The sequence below is a fragment of the Rattus norvegicus genome, chromosome 3 (genome assembly GCF_021556685.1).
Source record: "Rattus norvegicus strain SHRSP/BbbUtx chromosome 3, alternate assembly SHRSP_T2T, whole genome shotgun sequence".
NCBI classification, from domain to species: Eukaryota; Metazoa; Chordata; class Mammalia; order Rodentia; family Muridae; genus Rattus; species Rattus norvegicus.
The window spans coordinates 20,770,563-20,793,432 of record NC_141536.1 but is presented as its reverse complement, the minus strand read 5'-3'; the positions used below and the strand labels follow the sequence as shown (position 1 = coordinate 20,793,432).

Genomic DNA, 22,870 nt, shown 5'->3' with positions numbered 1-22,870 from the left:
TAAGAGCCATGGTTTTCATCAGCCTTGGCCTTTGCTTGACTACTGATTCATACAAGGTTGAAGGCCTGAGAAAGGGTGGCCATGGTTATGACCCAGAGCATTGATGCGAGCAAAAGATACTCCTAACTGGGTGGGACACAGGTAAAGCACAGGGTGGGACAGAGCTGAGGGGATAGCAAGCCAAGCAGGAGCTGAGTGAGATCCCGAAGTAGGAAAGCTTTGCATGAAGGCTACTGGGAGGAGCCTCTGAGAGCTGCTGGGGTTTGAGGCACCCAAATACCTGCTGTGTAAGCAGCCAGATCTATTTAAAGATCCAGAGACCGACCAAGCAGCCACTTTGGAGACACCCTGAGAAATGAACTGACTCTGGAAGCAAGAGTCTCATGACCATGGACAGCAAGCTCACTGTGAGCCATGGGTCCAGGAACCAGAAGCAAGTCCAGATGAGAGCAGGCTTCTTGGAAAAGCTGGCTTCAGGAGATGGCCAGAGTCGATTGTAGGGAGCATCAGTCTAGGAGAGAGGGAGGGAGCACAAAGGTTAGGTCACAAAAAGTTGTTTTAGGAGGAAGAGATGAATCTTTAAAATTTATGCGGGTCATAGTGTTGCAAGTTTTTAATCCCAGCACTTGGGAGGCAGAGGCAGGCGGGTCTCTGTGAGTTTGATGCAGCCTGGTCTACAGAGCAAGTTCCAGGACAGCCAGGGCTACACAGAGAAACCTTGTCTCAAAATAAAATAATAATAATAATAATAGCAATAATAATAATACAGGCGAGAGGTGGCTTGGCAAGACGGCTCTGTAAGTGAAGACTTGCTACATAGGCCTAGAGACTGAGACCAAGTTTGAACCTCAGAACCCAGGGAAAGGTACAAGGAGAAAAATTTCTCTAAAAATGTGCCTCCTGACCTCCACATATAGACTGGAATGTACACATTAATGGGTATGTGCATTCATGCTCTCTCTCTCTCTCTCTCTCTCTCTCTCTCTCTCTCTCTCCACCCTCTCCTCTCCCTGCACCCCTCCCCCAAAAATTTTTGAAGGAGTTACTAGAAAACAATCCGGGTTGTTGACATACACATTTTTTCTTATTCCAACAGATGCACTTTTACTGCAAGAAATTTAGCTGGGGGTGAAGAGAAGGCTGATGCTGAAAACACAATTTAAAAGGAGAGCTTAAAGGACCTCTCTCAGCCTCACCCCCTGGGAGAAACCGTGCTCACACCCTGAGTGCTTGCCTCACCTGTTTTCTATGCATGCTGCTACTGATGCTTGCCTTTTTTTTTTTTTTAAAGCAAAAATGGACTCCTGTAATACAAACTGCCAGTGACCTACTTTTTAGAATGTATCATGAACTGTGCTTCTCATCATTAAATGAGCTTCTTTGCCACCATTTACTGAATGGAACATAATTTATTTAAGTAATTTTCTATTCTTGTATATTTAAGTGGTTTCTAATTTTTCAGTATCATGAGCATCTTCCAAATGATTATCCTAGCAGCTGAAACTCTGTGCACATCCTAATTGTGTCCTTGGGATACATTTGTAGCAAAAGAATCACTAGAATAAAGACTATACAGAGTCTAAAGAATTTTGATACATATTGTCAAATTGCTCCCCAGAAGGCTTATACAGATTTATGCTGTTAGTAGCAAAATATGAGTTGCCTATTTTCTAGCATTTTTATTAACATTGGTTATGCTTTTTTTCCTTTGTGAATTTAACAAAGACTTGAATTCACAAATCAGACCGGTGAGATGGACATGATAACAAGGGGCTCTTTTCACAGGTCTACTTTGTCACTCAAGCCACATAATGTTGTGATGTGCTTAGAAAGAAAAGAAAACACAGTTTACCATAAGGAAGCTTGTGAAACAAATGCAGAGGGGGAGCCAGCTAAACAAAGGGCTTTATTTTCCCCCTTAAGCACAATATTAGTGACTTATTTATAAAAGTTGAGATGACCCATGGGTCTGATGGTTAAAAAGTGGAATCACTCCTTTGCCTCCTTCACAGTTCTCTCCCCTGTGGTAAGATGTGTTTTCAGCTAGACTGTCTCCTATATGTTTACAAACTCTGTGTGTATGCGGTCATGTGGATGTGTATGGGTATGCCTCTGTGTGCATATACATTCACTCATATGATTTTTTTAAAGATTTATTTATTTATATGTAAGTACACTGTAACTGTCTTCAGACACACCCGAAGAGGGCATCAGATCTCATTACAGATGGTTGTGAACCACCATGTGGTTGCTGGGAATTGAACTCAGGACCTCTGAAAGAGCAGTCAGTGCTCTTAACCACTGAGCCATCTCTCCAGCCCCCACTCATATGATTTTTTTTTTTTTTGGTTCTTTTTTTCGGAGCTGGGGACCGAACCCAGGGCCTTGCGCTTCCTGGGCAAGTGCTCTACCACTGAGCTAAATCCCCAACCCCCCACTCATATGATTTTTAAATATTTATTTATTTGTGTGTGTGTCTGTGTTAGTGTGTGCATATAAATGCTAGAAGAGTGTCAGATGCCCTCCTCAACAACAACTTCTTCTTCTTCTTCTTTGTCGTCGTCGTCGTCCTAGGATGTTTATTACAAAGGTAAACCCTGATCCTTGAGACTGGCTTTTCGGTAAGATTTCTGGTACCGGGCACGGGCACCGGGACCGCCAAACTTTTTGGATTCGCAGCGACAGGGGTCAGCTACAAGCAGGGTCTGATCGTACTGGATGAGGATATCTTTGATCTCCTTCTTAGAGGCTTCATCTACATATTTTTGGTAATAAGCCACCAGAGCTTTTGAGATGGACTGCCGGGTAGCATAAATTTGGGCCACATGACCACCACCCTTCACACGGACCTGGATATCCACACCAGCAAGTCTCTCCTTGCCCAGAAGCAAAACAGGCTCCAGTAACTTGTACTGCAGCGTGCGCGACTCGATCATCTCCAGGGGACGTCCATTCACCTTGATAAGCCCATTTCCTCGTTTGCAGTGAGCCACAGCTGTGGCTGTTTTCTTGCATCCGAAGACTTGCACGGACTGCAGCGGACCCTTGGACCACATAGCTACAAGTATGAACACGAACTCCTCACCGCGCAGCGCCGCCACCGGAAAAGGGCCTCCTCAACTTCTTTGAGCCAGGGTCTATCTCTGATCTCAGGCTCTTGTTTTCCCAGCTAGCCTGGCAAGTCGCAGTGATCCTTCTTGTCTTAGTCTGGGTTGCGTTGCTGTGCAGAGACACCATGATCAATGCAACTCTTTTTTTTTTTAATAATTATTTATTTATTTTATGTGTGTGAGTTCACTGTTGCTGTCTTCAGACACACCAGAAGAGAGCATCAGATTCCATTACAGATGGTTGTGAGTCGCCATGTGATTGCTGGGAATTAAACTCAGACCCTCTAGAAGAGCAGTCTGTGCTTTCAACCTCTGAGCCATCTCTCCAACCCAATGCAACTCTTATAAAGGACAACATTTAATAGGGGTTGGCTTACAGTTTCAGAGGTTCAGTCCATTATCGTCATGATGGGAAGCATGGCCGTGTACAGGTGGTTCTGGAGGAGCCCTGAGTTCTACATCTTGATCCATAGGCAATAGAAGGAGTCTGTCTTCAGCACTAGGCAGAGCTTGAGTAAAGCCCAAACCCAACCCCACAGTGATGAACTTCCTCCAACAAGGCCACACCTACTCCAACAAGGCCTCTCCTTCTTTTTTTTTTTTTTTTTTTTTTTTTTTGGTTCTTTTTTTCAGAGCTGGGGACCGAACCCAGGGCCTTGCGCTTCCTAGGCAAGCACTCTACCACTGAGCTAAATCCCCAACCCCAAGGCCTCTCCTTCTAATAGTGCTGCTTCCCATGGGCCAAGCATATTCAAACCACCACACTCCTGTCATCATCTCCCTGAGAGCAGGGGTTATATGTGTGTGCAAGTTACCAGACTTATCGCACGGATGCTGGTATCCAAACTGGATACCATGATCACACAGCAAACTTCTTGATAAACAGTCTCTCCAGCTCCAACCTACTTCATTTTGTTGCCAGCGTGCATGTATATGTGTGTTCATGTGTGAAAGCATGGCACACGGGTCCACAGTTCATACACGGAAGTCAGAGAATAACCTTTGGTGTTGGTCCTGGCTTCCACCTAACCCAGGTCCTCACACCTGTGAGGCTATTCACATCCTGTGTTGTTTTGATAAATGGAAAATCACATAGGATTTTATTTTCATCTTAAACAGCACCACCTAATTCTTTGTAAGGTCTGTCTGAATCTATTCTTTCCCCTGAATGGGGAACTCAAATCCACCTCTTTTTCCTTGCATGCTTGAGCAAGATCTGTTGGATCTCATGTAGCAGAATGGTAGGTGAAAGTGGACTCACTAAAGAGCAAAGGCCAATATGTTCTCAACTCTGGAGCATGTGGAGGGCTGGGGATTCCAGACTGGGATCTCTGGCTGTTCTTCAGTAGCCCAGCCAGGGTCAGAACCAGCTGGTCATCCTCTGACTCTTAACTCTCAAGCTTCCGAAAGAAACCTGCAGTCAAGTCTGGCTCTGTCTCTAGCACACTTCTCGTTGCCCTCTACCATGAAGCAAACCACCGAGGAATCTTTCTCTTGTTAATTAACTGGGGCTTTATTAAACACCTTAGCAGCTACCCAACTGCTCTGACCCAGCCACTCCTGGGAGACATTCCGATGAGAAATTTTGTGTTCCTAATTTGTACATCTTCAATGACAGCTTTTGTGTCAGAGCACACGCTGATTAATTGAACATGTCAGTATCAGTTCAACCTGGCTCTGCAACCTCAAATGTTTATCAGATTCTTGCTCCTGGTTAGGTACCAGTCTAGGAATCGATGTCTAGAGCAATAGTAAAAAATGATGATAAAGACGCTTATCACTCTGTTACTAATGAGAGCGAAAATCAGAAGGGAACTAATTGTCCCAATTAGGCCAATGATTAGATATGTCCTTACAGGGACTGGAGGGATGACTCAGTGGTTCAGAGCGCTTGCTGCTTTTGCAAAGGATCCAGGTTTGGTTCCCAGCACTCACATGGTGGCTCACAACCATCTGCACCTCCAGTTCCAGGGGATCCAACATCTACTTCTGAATTTCATCTGCACTGGGCATTTATGTGGTTCACACATACACATGCAGGCAAAACACTCACATAAAATAAAAATAATTTAAGTCTGTACTTACATACATTTGTGCTTATATTAAAATTATGTTTATATAAGAATGCCCAATAACAAGAAGATTACTGCTATTGGTTCATTTATTTTTGCTTACAGGTTCTGAGAGGGCTGCAAATGCTCTATATCCAGAGGCTAAGCTGGGTGTGGTGCCACATGCCTGAGAGCCCAGCACTTAGGAGGTGGAGGATGAGGACATCCTTAGCTATGTATTAAGGTTAAGACGAGCCTGGGCTACATGCAACTGAAAAAGGAAAAAGAGAAAACCAAAAAGAAAACAAATGAACAAATTAGTAAGCACATCCACAGTCTGCTGTTTTTATAATTCAAAGGCCGTCTATGAGGTGCACCAACAAGGATCTCAGTTTGCTTTTCTATACCGTAGGTGCAATCTCTGAGTCCAACTTTCTCTGTAATCTCTGTCTCTACCTTTGCTAGCTAAAAAGAAACATACCACAGTCCGACGTGGCGATCAAGCTGGATTTATGTTCTTCATGGTGTGATCTGAATTTCCTGCAGTGAGCAGATAGCAATAGACTACGTAAAAGAAATAATTTTAAAATGTCTGTTGAAAAGGTGAAGAAATCCGTGAAAGTAGAAATAATCCAAATGACTAATAAGCATGCAAACGCACACACTTGCTAATTATTAAAATGCAAATTAAAGCAGCGTGCGATGCTCTATTTTAGCCTTTAAACTTTAGAAGAAGAAAATCTGCAATGTGGCTTGAGACGCACTGTAGACTGCACATTTGAGGTCGATTGTGTCTGGTCTTTTTGAAGAGCTCTTTGGCTAGATGTCAAACCCTTTAAAATATGCGACTTATCAATAAAGTCGAGGTAAAGATCCGTGTTCCTGCTCTTCAAATATCTTAAGGAAATTAAGGAATTGTATACAGAAGGGGAGAGCCTCTCACAGCACTTTTTTTTTCTGTTAAATACAGAAGTAAAAAATTGTTCAAGGTGGACCTACTAACCAATGCCTGTAGGTACAGCACTAATGAGGCAGAGGCAGGATGACCAAGTGCAAGTTGGAGGCCAGCCTGGTCTACGTAGTGAGTTATCTAGTCAGGGCTGCATGGTGAGTTAGCCAGTCAGGGATCCATAGTGAGTAATCCTGTCGGGGCTACATGGTAAGTTAACTAGTTGATGCTGCATGGTGAGTTAACCAGCCAGAGCTGCATGATAAGTTATATATATAGTCAGGGCTACAAGGTGAGTTACTCAGTCAGGGCTACCTGCCTTGAGAGAAAAAAAAAACAGAAAACAAACAAACAAACAAACAAATCCCAGAGGACTAGAGAGATGGCTCAGCAGCTAAGAGCACTTGCTGTTCTTGCAGCCGATTCCTAGCACCCATATGGTGGTTCACAATTGTCTGTAACTCCAGTTTCAGGATCTGGAGGCCAATTCTGGTCTATGTAGGAGGCACACAAATGATGCATAGACAGGCATGTGGGCAAAAAACCCTAAAAACATAAACTAAACTAAACTAAAAAATTGTTTTAAGGGGTTGGGGATTTAGCTCAGTGGTAGAGCGCTTGCCTAGCAAGCACAAGGCCCTGGGTTTGGTCCCCAGCTCCGGAAAAAAAAAAAAAAAAGAAAAAAAATTGTTTTTAAAGGAAAGGAAACAACAGCAAGGAATTGTTTAAAGAATACCATAGTGAGGGGTTGGGGATTTAGCTCAGTGGTAGAGCGCTTGCCTAGCAAGCGCAAGGCCCTGGGTTCGGTCCCCAGCTCCGAAAAAAAGAAAAGGAAAAAAAAAAAAAAAAGAATACCGTAGTGAGCTGTGGCGGCATGCACCTTTAATCCCAGAAGAGTCCGGTGTATCTCTGAGTTTACAGTCAGCCTGATCTACAAACTGTGTCTCAGGGTAGCCAGGGCTGCACAGTGAAACCTTGTCTTGGTGGAGGGGTGGGAGGTGAGATGGGAAACTTCAGTCAGTTAGCTAGAGGCTCTGAGTGTGGAGAAAGAGCCTGAGGTATAAATGGGCTCGAGGAAGCTGCTGGGGGACAGAGTTCTGCTCTCTTGGTTCTGCTGCTCTATGAAGAATGTTTCCCTAGCCTGCATCCCAGAGTCCAGCAGGAAAGGAGGCTAGGAGACAAGAGGCCTGGCTTGAGCCTAGAGGCTGGGCCCAGAGCAGGCTGACCATAAACTTAACCCTGGGAATGACCTTTTCTTTCTAACTTCCCCAAATTGCATTTTTGCCATTTTGACCTCCTCATTTGGGAGGCAGGGGAGTGGTTAAGGGAATTCGTTTTTTGCAGATAACCTGGGTTCGATTCCCAGCACACGTGTAATGGTTCACAACCATCTATCATCCCAGTCCCGGGGTGGGATCCAACAGGCATACACTTGGCACACACCAGTTCATGCAAGCAGGACATTTATAACATGAAGTAAAATGAGTAATTCTAAAAATTAAAACGGAAGAGCTTCTCATTTGAAAGCTGCTTTTTTTTTACTCCAGAGCCTGAGCTGGAGGGTATCTTCCCTAACTCAGCCCTCCCTCTCCGCGCTCCACCTCCAGTCTGGCCCATTTTGTTCCATGTGGGGTTTGTCAAGTGTTAACTGTACTTCAGCAGAGCCAAAGGACAAAGTGCTTTCCCAGTGAGACAGGTCTTAAATTTGACCTCCGTCCATCTGAACCTTTTTAACGTTCTCTAGCATAAACTATGAGTCTGAGTCAACATTTCACAAGGAGAGGGTGGCAGCCTGTGGATGAGGGAAAGAACCCCTAAGTCAGAGACAGGCAAAAAGAGAGCAGCAGAGTCTGTAAAGAGAAGAGAGACCGTCAGAAGGGAATCTGGTGGTAGCACCAGAATGAATCCAGGTGAAGGTCAAGCTGAATTCTGAGGGTCCCATCATTTTGGAGAGGGTAAGGACTCTGGGTTTCACCAGACTAAGTAGTAATAATGATAAAATAATATCTGCTGTATTGCTGGAAGTTAAACTAGGAGGTTTAGAACAAGGCCTATCCTGTTAGAGGTGTTCTGTTCACTATTTAAACTGAAGCTTCTCTGGTGCTGACTAGCAATGGCAGAGAGGGGCTGGTATAAACCTTTGCTGAATGTGGATTCAGGTGGGTGATTAGTGGGTTCAGGGTTGTCTTTCCTTCCTAAGAGACAGCATCTTATCTCCTGCAAACCCCACAAAGATGCCATCTATTCCTTAATCTTTCCTGCAGTGCTCGGAACCCCTGCCAATTTTGCTGCATTCTTTTGCAAGGCTGTCTTTCTGAAACCTCCTGTCGCCTGAAGACAGAGAGGCACATATGCTTCTGCTTCTGCTTCTGCTTCCATTTAGAGCTAAGGATTTTAAAGGGGTGTGCCTGTACATGTGGGGCAAGCGTTTGTGTACACATTCATGGGTGTCTGCGGTTGTGCACACACATGTGCACACATACGCGCTGGCAAAACCCGTATCGTTGTATGCTTACATTTGTTCCTGTGCATACGATCGTCTGCATGACTGCCCATGCACAAAACTGAGTTTGTGTTTCATGTGTCCATGAACACATGTTAACAAGCATATATACCCATGGCTGTGTGTGTGTTTGTGGTATAGCAAGGTATACTTGTGCATCTAGGGTGGCAGCCAAATGCGTTTGTGCATTAGTGTGCTTATGGAGTGAGTTTGCCCCCTTGTGCCCCAGGAGGCACCAAGGCAAGTACAAACTACAAGGAACAAAGGAATAATCTACATAATTTAGCCTTTGATCTCTGTCACCCCTGAGTCCTCTTTACTCTCACCCCAGCTGCCAAGCTGCTTCCCAGCCCACTAGACTCCACCTTTGAGCTTTGTCTTGTAGGAGGAGCCTCGGCCTCTTTCTGCCAGCTTACAAGGCTAACAGCACCAGGGAGATCTGAGCATTTGCCGTGATTGCTTGGTGTACGAGGCAGCCACAGCAGACATCTTACATGCACTTTCAAGTCTTCATGAATCGTGCAAAGTATGGCAGGTTGAAGTTTGGAGAAATTAAGAATCGGGGGATAAAGGCATTTACCTCAGTGATGCATTGACGACTGAACTGTGAATGCTGAACCTGTGCTCTCACACCCTTATCCCACCGTACTCCTGGAGCACGCACGGACGCATGCACTGAGAAGTTAGCCAGAACTGTGGCGATCAGCAGTGAGTGAGGGAAGAGAGATCATGGCAAATGCAAGCAATTTGATATGGGAGGAAAGGGGGGTGTAAGGTGGGAGTCAGTGGGGTCTCCAGAACACACTTGGGGTTCACAAGACTGAAAAGTTCCAGGTGTCCACGTGGTCCTAAGAGCAGAGAAGGAAAGTCGTTTTTAAAAAAAAAATGTACTTATTTTATGTATATGAGTACTGTTGCTGTCTTCAGACACATCAGAAGAGGGCGTTGGATTCCTTTACAGATGAGCCTCCATGTGGTTGCTGGGAATTGAACTCAGGACCTCTGGAAGAGCAGCCAGTGCTCTTAACTGCTGAGCCATCTCTCCAGCCTAGAAGGAAAGTCTTGTTTATGCTAACACTATGCAGAACCGCAGCTAGATCGCATCAACATTAAGCCTAAATTTCCTAATCTATAAAATGTATCACAATGTTTTCTTTGTTAGTTTTTGTGTCTTGATTTTCTGGACAGGGTCTCTACATAGCTTTGGCTATCCTGGAACTCATTGTATAGATTAGGTTGGCCTCAAACTCACAGAGATCCATCCACCTGCCTCTGCCTCTCAGTGTTGGGATCAAAGGCCTGTACCATCACCGCCTGGCTGAACAAGTTCATTTAAACTGATATTTGTTGATCTATAACACACTTAATTAATGCTAGCTTGTGATGATTCTGTAAGATGTTTCCCAATACCATCCCTATTTTATAGTGAACTGAGGCTCAGAGATGGTCACATTGCTTAGAAACAGCTAAAGCCTGGCAGTGGTGGTGCATCCCAGCACTGGAGAGGCAGAGGCAGAGGCAGAGGCAGAGGCAGAGGCAGAGGCAGAGGCAGAGGCAGAGGCAGAGGCAGAGGCAGAGGCAGAGGCAGAGGCAGAGGCAGAGGCAGAGGCAGAGGCAGAGGCAGAGGCAGAGGCAGGTGGTTCTCTGTGAGTTCAAGGCCAGCCCAGCCTACATAGTGAGACATAGTGAGACAGCCAGGGCTACACAGAGAAACCCTCTCTTGAAAAACCAATGATGATGATGATGATGATGATGATGATGATGATGATGATGATGATGATGATGATGATGATAAATGAAAAGTAAATTAATTAAAATAAAATAAAAACACCAAAAAAACAAAAACCAGGGAGCTGGAGAGATGACTCAGTGGTTAAGAGTGCTGACTGCTTTTTCAGAGGTCCTGAGTTCAATTCCCAGCAACCACATGGTGGCTCACAACCATCTTTGATGCCAGAGGGATCCGGTGCCCTCTTGTGGTGTGTCTGAAGACAGTTACAGTGTACTCATATGCATAAAATAAGTAAATAGATTTTTAAATAAACAAAAGCAAAAAACAAAACAAAACAAAAAACTCAGAAATAGAGCCAAATACAAACCTGGACACTAATGCCAAAGCTTTCACAGAACCTTGTAGGGATTGTTTTGTTTTCATTTTTTAATTATCATTATTATTGTTTTGAGACAGGGTTTGACTGTTCTGAAACTCACTCTGTAGACCAGGCTGGTCTCAAACTCCTAGAGCTCCTCCTGCTTCTGCCTCCCAATCTCAATCTGGGATTGAAGGCATGCATCACCACCACATGACCTAATTATTTATTTTTGCACGTATGAGCTTTATAAATGTTTAACATTTTTTTCTTCTTTTTTTTTTTTTTTTGGAGCTGGGGACCGAATTAACATTTTTTAAATTATGTGTGTTGAGGAGTGTGCAGGTGAGTGCAAGTACCCACAAGGCTGAAGTATCGGATCCCTGTAACTGGAGTTAGGAGTGAGCTGTCTGAGGTGGGTACTGAGAATCAAACAAGGGGCTTCCGGAAGATCAGCAAGGTCTCTTAACTGCTGAACAATCTCTCCAGTTTAGCCTTCCAGCCTTAAAGCTCAGAAAATGGTAGTTATTAATAATAGGTTAATAAGGATGAACATGTTTGTTGACAGTTGTGGGTGATATTAATTTTCAGATACCAAAATTGCTGGCAAATCACATACTTTTAGTAATTATTTACTTATGTGTTTGTTTATTTGGGTTCTTTGAGACAGGGTTTTGTGTAGCCTAGGCTGGACTTGAACTCAAGTAGCTGAGGATAACCTTGAACTTGTGATCCTCCTATTTCCCCATCTCAAGTGCTCAGGTGTGTGTCGCCATGCTTGGTTGGTGTAGTGCTAGGGGCTGAATCTTTTGGCTTGCTAGGCAAGTCCTCTGGCAACTGAGATACAGGCAGAGTGATTGCTTTTAGAACAAGGAATGTTGTCTCCAGAGAAGACAGTGATATATATTATCGGTCTGGAAACCAGACCAGTCTCAAAACCTAGCCATATATTTTAGCCGTGTGGCTTTAAGAGACCTACTTCATAGGGTCTCATTTCCTTATCTATTATAGAGGGTAAGCACTGCCTTAGTTCTTCAAAAGACAACCACGGAATTACTGTATGACTGAGCAACTCCACTCACAGGCATACATCCAGGAGAACTGAAAGCCACATAAACACTGGCTGGCCACATGAGAACTTGCATTGAAATCTCTGCAGAATTGTTCACAATGGCCCCACAGCAGGAGCAGTCTAAGCCTCTCCCAGTTGATGAATGATTGAACAAAATGTAGACTATTCATATAATAGAATATTATCTAGTCATAAAAGGGACCAAGTATTACAAAAGGCACTGGGAGGCACTGCTGCATATATTCTGGGATGTCAGTATGAAGAATAGGGATTGGAGAGAGACCTCAGGGGTTAAGAGCATTTGTTGCACTTGCAGAGGACCCAGGTTTGGTTCCCAGACTCTATATGGTGACTTACCACCCTCATGACTTTGGTTCTAGGGGACCCAGTCTTTTCTTCTGACCTTCATGGGCATCAGGAATGCACAAGGTGTGTGTGTGTGTGTGTGTGTGTGTGTGTGTGTGTGTGTGTGTGTGTGTGTGTGTGTGTCTCCTTGAAGGCAAAATACTTATACCCACATAAAATGAGATAAATATATTTACCTATATGGTGGAAGGAAAGAACCGGCTCCCAACAGTTTTCCTCTGACTTCCATACATGTGCCCCCTATACACACAAAATAAATAAAAGTATAATTTTAAAGTTCTAATGAGAAAAGACCAGTTATGATGACTACAGAACCCCCCAGGAGGTGCTGATGGAAACATAAAATGACCAGACCACTGTGAACAACTGTGGTGACAGATCCAAGAAATTACCTGGAGCTACCATGCGACCCAGGGACTCTAGAAGAACTAGAATCAGGGGCTGAACTATTGTTCATGGCAGTGGTATTTGTAAGAGCCGAAAGGTAGAAAAGCTCCAAGTGTCTATTAACAGATTAATGGAGAAACAAAATGTGACTGTGGAATATGGAAGGACCATATTGATACCCGGCACCACACAAAGGAGCGCAGAGAACATTCTGCTAAGGGAGAATAAAGGCAGGTGTAAATTAAATACATGACTCCACTTGATGAAGAACAGGCAACTTCATAGAAATGGAAAATGGAGGTTACCAAGGGCAGGGGAAAGAAAGAATAAGGAATTGCTGTAAATTAGCACAGAATTAATATTGGAGACTTTAAAAAATTTTTAGGTATTGCTGTGGTTTGAGTAACTGTCCCCCACATGCCCACAGGCTAGAGTTGGTTGTTGATGGTGCACACCGCCTTTAATTCCAGCACTCAGGGGCCAGAGAGAGGCAGAGAGAAACTCTGTGAGTTCCAAGCCAGCCTGGTCTACATAGTAAGTTCTAGGACAGGCAGAGCTACGTAGTAAGACCCTGTTTGGAAATAAAAACAAACAAACAAAACAACAACAACAAAGGGGCACAGCATAGGTGCATGTGTGGTGCTATTGGAAGATACTGTGGATCTTTAGGGGGAGGGATCTTTTGGGAGGTCCTTAGGTCATTGAGAAGATGCCAGCAAATGAAGATTGTGGGACTCTGGCATTACTCCTTTCTCTTTGTTCCCGGGCTCATGACGTAATTAGTCAAATACTCTGCTATGATGCCTTACTACCATCTCCAGCAGATCATGAACCAGGACCTCTAAAAACTGTAACACGACCAACTTTCCCCCTGCAAGTCCATAGTCTATTATTTTCAGTATTTCATTAGAGCAGTGGAGAGATGACAAGTTATAGATATTAGTGATCATCATATGACATTATGAGTTATTTAATGCTACTGAATTATATATTTATAAATAATTAAACTGATAAATACTTTATATAGTTTACCTCAGTAAAGAAGGGGAGGGGCTGGGAAGACTGTGTCATCATGAAGTACTCCTCAAGCTCCTCAAGCATGAAGACTTGAATTTACCAGCACTTAGTAAAAGGCTGCACTCAGGGACACACGCTTGTAATCCCAGTGTTGGGGAGGCAGAGATAGAAGGATCCCTGGGGCCAGGCAAAATTAGCTGAATCAGTAAGTTCCACGGTTACCGAGAGCACAGATATACTCAAACACACATGTACTCATACCCAGAGAAACATGTACACACACAAACACATAAACACAAAAGCAAATTAGTTAATTAAAAAATATATAAAGAATGTAAGGTTGAGTCGGGCAGTGATGGTGCATGCCTTCAACACCAGCACCCTGGAGGCAGAGGCAGGCAGATCTCTGAGTTTGAGGACAGCAGGGCTACACTGAGAAACTCTATCTGGAAAAACAAACAAACAAACAAACAAAGTAACCTAAGCATGATAGCTTGTGTCTGCAAATTGAACACTTGGGAGGCAGAGCAGAAGGATTGACAACAGTCTGAAAACAGTTAGAGTTACATAGTTTCATATCAGCCTGGGAAAGCTGTGAGGGTGAAATCCTTTCTTCAAAAGACCCCAACCAGACACCACACACACACACACACACACACACACACACACACACACACACAAGGGTGGGGATGTAACTTAGTTGGTAGACACTTGTCCAGCATGCTCGCAGCCATAGGCTACATTCCTTACACCACATAAATCTAGCGTGACGGCACAGACTTGCAATCCTAGTACTTGGGACATAAAGACAGGCAGAAGGATCAGAAGTTAAGGTCGTCCTTGCCTATTGAGTTTGAAGTCAGCTTTGGTTGTATGAGATCCTGTCTCTAAATAAAAAAAAAAAAAAAGTCAAACAAGCCAACAATCCAAAATCAAGTTTCAAATCCTATGGGGTGTGAAGGGCCTGGTTAGTGTCTCTGGACCACTCCTTCACAGGGGAGGATGGGGAAAATCTTAATTGACGGTCTTGCCAAGACTACAGATGTAGAGGAATGAGTGATGATACCCAAAGGAAAATCCAGAAGGAAGTTGAAGAGTGCTTAGCAGTAAAATCAGCCCATGCTGCTGCAAATGCTCGCATTGTGGGTTTCAGGGAGGGTCAGACATGCTGTGTTCATAAACTAAGTGCACAGAGATTGCGGTTCCAGTTCCCGGTTTCCTATGCCAGCAGCTTTAGATGTGTGTGACCTTTGCCTTACAGGTTTGGAAAGTCTGAAAAGGGGCATCAGATGCCATAGTAAGGGATCTGTACTTGATTTGGAGAAACAAGGGTGATAACCTCCTCCCAAGCCTCCTAGCTACGTAGCTAACATCTCTGGGCTCCAGCTTTCCTGTGCATAAAGCCTGGGCACATTCTAGGTTATTGTGGGACTTAAATGAGATATTTGTAAAGTCCTAGGATGCTGGTAAATGCCCAGTAAGTTGTAGCAGTTACATATAAGATGAGATTTAAAAGCTCAGCCTTGCAGACCGAGGGACAATCGACGGGCATCAGGGAGGCCATAGCACTTTTCACACAGAAAAAAGAAGCTGCATCTCATAGATGGTTTTCTGGTGGTGATCACTGGCAGTGATAAGGCTAGCCTGCACTTACACTACCACTGTTTATGGACGTAAGAGATGTTAGATGTACGCATTTGTGATAAGATAAAGCCTGCTCCAAAAACACCAAGGACAGAAGACAGATGAGCCTTAAAATTGAGGATATAAAATATTGATAATTTACTGTTTCAAATAATTAAGAAACATTCCCCTAACAGTCTATTACCAATTTCCCAAAACTTAGAACACAATATCGCTTACTTAATGCTAAGCGGGCACAGAGGATAATTTGATATTTCCTTGAAGCTTTAGAATTTCCTTGATGGCAAGGTCAGCAATTTCGAAATACACTTTTGGATCTCTAGCCTTACGGTTCTCCACCCTGTCTACGCATTAGCATTCACTTGGGAGCTTTTTACAAATGCTGTTGCCTGGGTCCCATTTCAAGCCAATTAAATCTAAGTCTCTGGGGGAGGAGCCCAGGCGCTGGAATTTTTGAAACTCCCTGGGTGATTCAGTTTCAGAGACTGTTTGAGAACCACGTCTCTTAGCAGGGGACTAACCTTCAGGGGGTACCACATGCATTCAGAGGTGAGGTCACAGAAAGCATGGTAAGGCACAGAACAGGAATCTGACATCATCTTAGAAAGCGGGAAGTTCCAAAGGCTTTGAATGAAGTCCTAGCTCCAGTGGGAGCTCGCACGTGATGACTGTCCTGGTGATCTTCGGAGTTGAACTGGAGTTGGTCAAATGGGAGCAGCAGAACCTATGGTGGAGGCCAAATTGTATCAGTTGCATTTGCTGTGTAACAAAAGAGCCCTCAGGTCTAGGAGATTAAAGACATGCTTTATTGTGTCTTGGGATTCTGTGTGTTGGCAGGGAAGTTCTGTTCTGCAGGTTTTCCTGTGCTCCCTCCACTAGCTCTGGCATGTAGTCTATTGTTTAGCACGATAGTCTCAGGGCAGTGTTCCACGGGAGCAGGGGTAACAATCCGCAAGGCCTCTTAAAGCCTACACTCGGAAGTCACAGAATAGCCATTTGTATCTCATTCTGCTGTATTCACTCAGCCCATCAGTGAGGTTATTCATTCAACAAGTGGCTATTGCTAGTTCTACCTAGAAGACGCTCTTCTAGGCACTGCGGGGAAAGCCGTGATCGACGGCTACGCTGTAGGACTCTCGTGGAGCTAATAGGTCTAGGTGTCTGTAGAAGCATGGAGTAAGAGCAAAGCAATATATCCAGAAAGTGCAATTCGTAAGTACTTACGAAGAAACAGGAAGCCGAATAACGCGTCAGGGAGTGTTTCCGGTTTGGCATTTATTCTCAAAGGAGGGCTCTGAATAAATAAAAATGAGAGCAGATGTCTGAATGAAGTGAGGGAGTGAGGCAAGCATGTTTGGAGGCAGCAAGGAAAGTGTTCCAGGCAGAAGCAGAAGTATGAGCCATCATCTGTTTGAGAACTAGCAAGGGTCACCCACAGAGGAGGGAGAAAGTAAAAGATGATGAGGCGGGAGGGGCGGGAGGCAGTGTGTGGACTTTGCAAACCATAATAGTGAGTCTGAGTTTTATTTCAAGTGTACAGACAGAAGTTATTGGCAGGTCACGTGCAGGTCTGACCTTGATCTTGTGTTTCTAAGCGTCATTCTAGATGCTGGGATGATAAAGACCGAAAGCTGGAGGACCAATGATAAGGTTGTTGCTTGGATACAATGCATTTGTGGCAGGGGAAGTGGGGAACAAAGGTCAGGTTCTGGGTGTACTCTGAGGGCAGAGGGAACAAAACTTTCTGAACTGCTGTGTGAGCTGTATGGAGATGGAGAGACTGAGGTGAGGTGAAAAGGTAGCACCTAGATGAAGTGTGCTTCTTTTTACTGAGATTCAAATGGTGGCAGTTAGGGGTAGATAAGTAGTGAGGCTCCAGAGTTTGGCTTTGAACATAGTAAATGGGAAATACCTGTTAATGTCCCAGTGAAGGAAGTAGCAGGCCATGCAGTAGGAGTTAGGCTGGGCGTGTGGATAGAAATGTGAGTGTTGGCCTGGAGAACTGACCTAGAGGTAAAAATTGAATACTGCTCTTGTAGAGGACCCAAGTTCAATTCCCATCACCCACACTGGGCAGTTCACAACATGTTACTCTAGCTCCAGGAGGATCAGATGCTTCTGGCCTCTGTGGGCACTGCACTCACCATGCTGATCCTCACTCATGAGCACATACGTGTGTGTATACATAATTAAAAGTGATAAAGTAAATTATAAAAATGAAAGTTGAGTGGCTGGAGAGATGGTTCAGTGGTTAAGAGCACTTGTTATAGAACCGGATGTAGATCTCTCCTGAGAGACACAGCCAGAATACAGTAAATACATAGGCGAATGCCAGCAGCAAACCACTGAACTGAGAACGAGAATGGGACCCCTGTTGAAGGAATCAGAGAAAGGACTGAAAGAGCTGAAGGGGCTTGAGACCCCATATGTACAACAATGCCAACCAACCAGAGCTTCCAGGGACTAAGCCACTACCCAAAGACTATACATGGACTGACCCTGGGCTCCAACCTCATAGGTAGCAATGAATAGCCTAGTAAGGGCATCAGTGGAAGGGGAAGCCCTCAGTCCTGCCAAGACTGAACTCCCAATGAATGTGATTGTTGGGGGGAGGGCAGTAATGGGAGGGGAGGATGGGGAGGGGAACACTGATGTAAAAGGGGAGGGGGGGGGCAAGGGGGATGTTGGCCTGGAAACCGGGAAAGGGAATAACAATTGAAATGTAAATAAGAAATGCCCAATTTAATAAAGATGGAGAAAAAAAAAAAGAACACTTGTTACTCTAACAAAGGACCAGGGTTCCCAGCACCTACCTGGCAGTTCACAGTTATCTATAACTCTGATTTTGGAAGATACAACATTCCTTACTGGCCACTGCAGAGATTTCATGTTAAAGGTGTTCAGATATATATGCTGGCAAAGCATCTATAGACATAAAACAATTTTTATAAATAATTTTTAAAGATTTATTTATTTATAATATATAACTATACTGTAGCTGTCTTCAGACACACCGGAAGAGGGCATAGGATCCCATTATAGATGGTTGTGAGCCACCATGTGGTTGCTGGGATTTGAACTCAGGACGTCTGGAAGAGCAGTCGGTGCTCTTCACCACTAAGCCATCTCTCCAGCCCAAAATAAAATTTTCAATGAAAAGGAAATTTGAGTCAGCAGTGCTGGTGCACGCCTTTAGTCCCAGCACTGGGAAGCAGAAGCAGGTGAGTTTGAGGTGAAGTTTGTGAGTTTGAAGCCAGCCTAGTCTACAGAGTGAGTTCTAGAACAGCCAAGGCTACACAAAGAAACCTCTTGAAGAATAAAAAAAAAAAAACAGAACAAAAAAATTGAGTGTAATCAACAATTTTAATCAAGTCTTAGAGAGATTAGATGACTTTAGAAGAAAAACACATACCCCAAGCCTTTTCTTTGGGTCACTTCAATATGCAGAGCAAGGAATGGGAGAAGATCTGGTCCAAGCTAAGGCCCTGCAAGATGGAAAGTTTGGGGAGGGGGCGGTTTATTGAGTCCTGGAAGTAAGAGTTTCCAAAGAGAACAAGTGAGATAGATGGTTTGAATACTGCTGAGGGGCCAGATAAACTGAGGCAGAAGCAGATCTGACCATTTCAAGATAGCAGCGTGGATGGAAGTCCTTAGTGCTACAGACACGAAGCTGTGAGAACAGGATAATTGCACAGATATGAGTCTGAAAGTATTTTTGCCTACAGAGCATAGAAAGGTTTGGGTTGGGATGAAGCTCAGCTGGTTGGGTGCTTGCCTTGCGTGCATGATGACCCCTGGGTTGAATTGTAGCACTGCAAAAACCTGGGTGCAGTAGCATACTCTTATAATCTCAGCATTTAGGAGACAGGGAGGCCAGTTTAGGATACATGAGACCCTGTCTCGAAATAAATAAATAAATAAAAGGAAGGATTGAAGGAGGGAATTAAAAAGAGTACTTGTACATTTGTGGAAATAGTCCACTAGAAATAGAAAGTTATGGATTACAGCTTACTTGGTAGAGTTCTTGCCTAGGTTTAATCTTTAGTACCACCCCGACACCAAAAATAAATAAATAAAAGAAAAATAAAAAGAAATAAAGGGACAATTACCTATGATACTAGATGAAGAGGGATAACCGCAAGAATTATGGGCCTGGACTCTTACAGGGGAGCAGCCCGCCTTAGGTAGCAGTGGGGGACAGTGCTCCCATTGTCTGTAAATGGAGGCCAAACTCCGGATGAATGCAGTCATTTCAAGATTTAAAGCATCCAGACACATTTCTTATCACATGTTCCCTTAGCACCTGCTCCGTGCCAGGCAGAGAGGTTCACAGATGACTCACCTAGTGTCTCCGACTGTTCGAGAGAGACAGATCTGTAAGCTGACAATTTCAGTACAATGCGCTAATCACAAATGTGAGTACGAGGTGCTTTGAGAAGAGAGAGAGCATGAGTAACTGCCCGAAGGGTCAGAGAAGGTTGCACAGAGGTGACATTGGAATGAGGCCTCAGGCAGCCAGCCCACACCATTTGCTAGATGAGGAAGGTCATCCAAGGTGGACGTATCCAGAGCATGTGAACACCTCAGAGATGAGAAGATTCCTGGCTGCTTTGCTCTTGTCTCCACCTGTCTTTCTTCTTTCGGCTCCCTTCTTTCCTTTTCCCAAGCTGTCATCTCTAATGCTCCCTTAGTTCAAGGGAATTTTTTTTTCCCTTTTGGAAAGTTTAATAAACTTCCGTTCAGCATGTACTGAGTCATGACAAAGGTGTGTTTCACACTTAAACAAATGTCTCAGATGTTATTTTTTTGCACTTGAAGAGTGAGCTATTTTTAAAGAAACTCAAACTCTTTGGAACTCAGCAAGGGCAATTTCTGTGACCCCCTTTGAAGAAGTGAGCAGCGCAAAGGAGTGTAGTGATACGGGTTGCATGACCAGAGAACCTGGCAATGCGTTCCCTTAAATGTTTCAGTAAGTCACAGAGCGGCTTCACCTTTCTAAGTCGCTCATTTGATCTTGCCTGTCTGGTCTTCTGGAAAACTCCAAGGGAGTGCGCAACAATTAGCCAGTATCGGAAGGAGGGAGCTGAGAGCATACTGTCTCGGGGGCTGGGAGTGGAGTGGGAGTGGGGGTGGGTGGGGGTGGGGGTGGGGTACCAGGACGAGATGGAGTTGGAGAGAAAGAGAGGGATTTAAGAGACATACCTAGGGGGTTGGGGATTTAGCTCAGTGGTAGAGCGCTTGGCTAGCAAGCACAAGGCCTTGGGTTTGGTCCCCAGCTCTGGGTGGGGGGGGCGAGGGGGGGAGACATACCTAGTGTTGGGCCTGCAGCTCAGTGGTTTAGCACTTTCCTAGCGTCCTAGTTCTGACATGGGAGGCAGGGGGAATACAGTAAGTCATGGAGGAAAAGCATCTCTCATTTCTTTTGCATGTCTGTGGGTCTTGTTTCCTTCTTGCCTGGTAATTAACTCCTGGGTATCATCGTAGCCCCCAAATCTGAGTTCTATCATTCACCCCTTTGAATCCGGGCTAGCTGGTGACTACTGGGACCAACTGAGCATAAAAGAGATGCAGGGTCAGTCCTCGTTGTTTTGTTTTGCTTTTTGTCCTTTTTAAAATGGTATTCAGTATGTTTTGCTGTGAGAAGCCTCAGACATCAGGGAAGGGTCGGGTGAAAGTCATGCAGTTTCAGTTGGATTCCCTTGAAACATAGCTCTCTTTTTCTAAGGTTTATTTTGCTTTTTATTTCTATGTGTGAGTGTGGGAATGTACACGTGAATGCACAGAGGCTAGAAGAAAGCCCTAGAACTGGAGTTACAGTTGTATCTAGTCAAGCAGGATCTGGGACCTGAACCCAGATGAGCAGGACATGACAGGAACAGTAAGTGCTCTTAACCACAGAGTCATTTTCCAGTCCCTTGAAACTTAGGGATTTTTGTTGTTCTGTTTTTTTTTTTTTTTTTTGAGACAGAGTTTCTCTGTGTAGTTCTGGCTGTCCTAGACTCACTCTGTAGACGAGCCTGGTCTCATATTCACAAGAGATCTGCCTGCATCTGCTTCCTGAGCACTGGGTCAAAGGCATGAACCACTACTGCCTGACTCAAAATGTAGTTTTTAAGGGGTTGGGGATTTAGCTCAGTGGTAGGCCCTGGATTCGGTCCCCAGCTCCGGAAAAAAAAGAAAAGAAAAAAAAATGTAGTTTTTAATGAAAACTTTAATAGAAAGTATTCAACTTACTTTCTTTTCTTTTAAAAAAAGAAAAAATCTTTAAGGGACTAGCAAAATAGCTCTGTGGGTAAAGGTGTCTGTGGGCAAGCCAGATGACCTGAGATTGGGTCTCAGGACCCACGTGGTTGAGGAAGAGCGCTAACTCCCCTAAATGTTGTCCTTTGACTTTCAGATGTATGTCCAGACACACAATAAACCAATAAACAAACAAACCTGGCAAACCTTTCCAGTTTTTGTTAATTTCACCATTTAGTGGCGCTCCTCCCCTTGTTGACCAAGGAGAAGATGCTGTATTTCTCAAAGAATCTGAGAATGTCTGAATACAGGCAGTAGTGGGATCCGGTACAGGAAAATGCTCTGTAAACTACAGGGCATTGAATGAAAGGCCATTGTTATTGTTAGAATTCTTCTCCCATAAAAACTTAAATGCCCCATCCCTTCATCCTGTCTGACTAGTCCTGTGTTACTGCCCCTCTGCCCCCATCCCCTGAACTTATTTTTGCAGTGTGTGGATGAAACCCAGATCTTTAAGCTTGCTAGGTAAGGACTCTAGCACTGAGCCACTCACCCCCAGCCCCTTAAATGCTCACCATAAATGGAATGATAAATTTTTACATAACAAATTGTAGCCTTAGAAACATTCAGTGCAGTGAACTGTTTTGTTTCTTTGTTGCTGATTTAAAAACAATAGCATCATTATAAATTCGTGGCTCTGTCTATATTCAAAGTCTATATATATTATGTGTTATAGTTTTTCTTCCTCATGACCTCATTGTCTGGTCTTTGTCAGGTGAGAGACCCTTTAAACTGATTCCTTATGCCTTGAGAGTGGCTTTGTTCAGCTTTTGAGCATGTGCTTGATTTTTGACGTGACTCTATGTTCCAAGGTTCAGGCTCAGCTTATGTATTTTCTGCTTATGTTGGTGGAATGATCATTGCTCCAAAGGGGCCTGGTCCAGTTTTGTATAAAATGACATGTAAAGACTTCCTTATTGTGGACATGTTATGAACCTCATATAACTTTTTATTCATGTTTGGGTCTGTGTTTGGCTTAGGGATTATTTAAAATTTATACGATTTAGTGATTTAAATATTTGCATTAATCATTTATTTGATCTCAAAATCAAAGCTGCCGTACAAGGTTCACTGAAAGAAGCCTTATGGGCTGGAGAGATGGCTCAGTGGTTAAAAGCACTGACTGTTCTTCCAGAGGTCCTGAGTTCAAATCCCAGCAACTACATGGTGGCTCACAACCATCTGTAATGAGATCTAATGCCCTCTTCTGGTGTGTCTGAAGACAGCAACAGTGTACTCATAAATAATAAATAAATAAATCTTTAAAAAGATAGCCTTATTTCCAATTTTTTTCCTCCTAACAGAAAGACCTCTCTTAAAACAAACAAACAAACAAACAAAACAAACAAACCCTTAGTAGGCTGATCTTAATTAAAACCCT

General features: G+C 43.9%; 1 pseudogene across 1 annotated transcript; it reads right to left on the bottom strand.

The window, feature by feature from the left end:
* Window positions 1-2,582: 2,582 nt before the first annotated feature.
* Window positions 2,583-3,110, bottom strand: Rps16l1 (ribosomal protein S16 like 1; annotated as a pseudogene). The gene has a single exon (XR_015683456.1). The product of XR_015683456.1 is annotated as a ribosomal protein S16 like 1 (transcript).
* Between the last annotated feature and the right edge of the window lie 19,760 nt (window positions 3,111-22,870).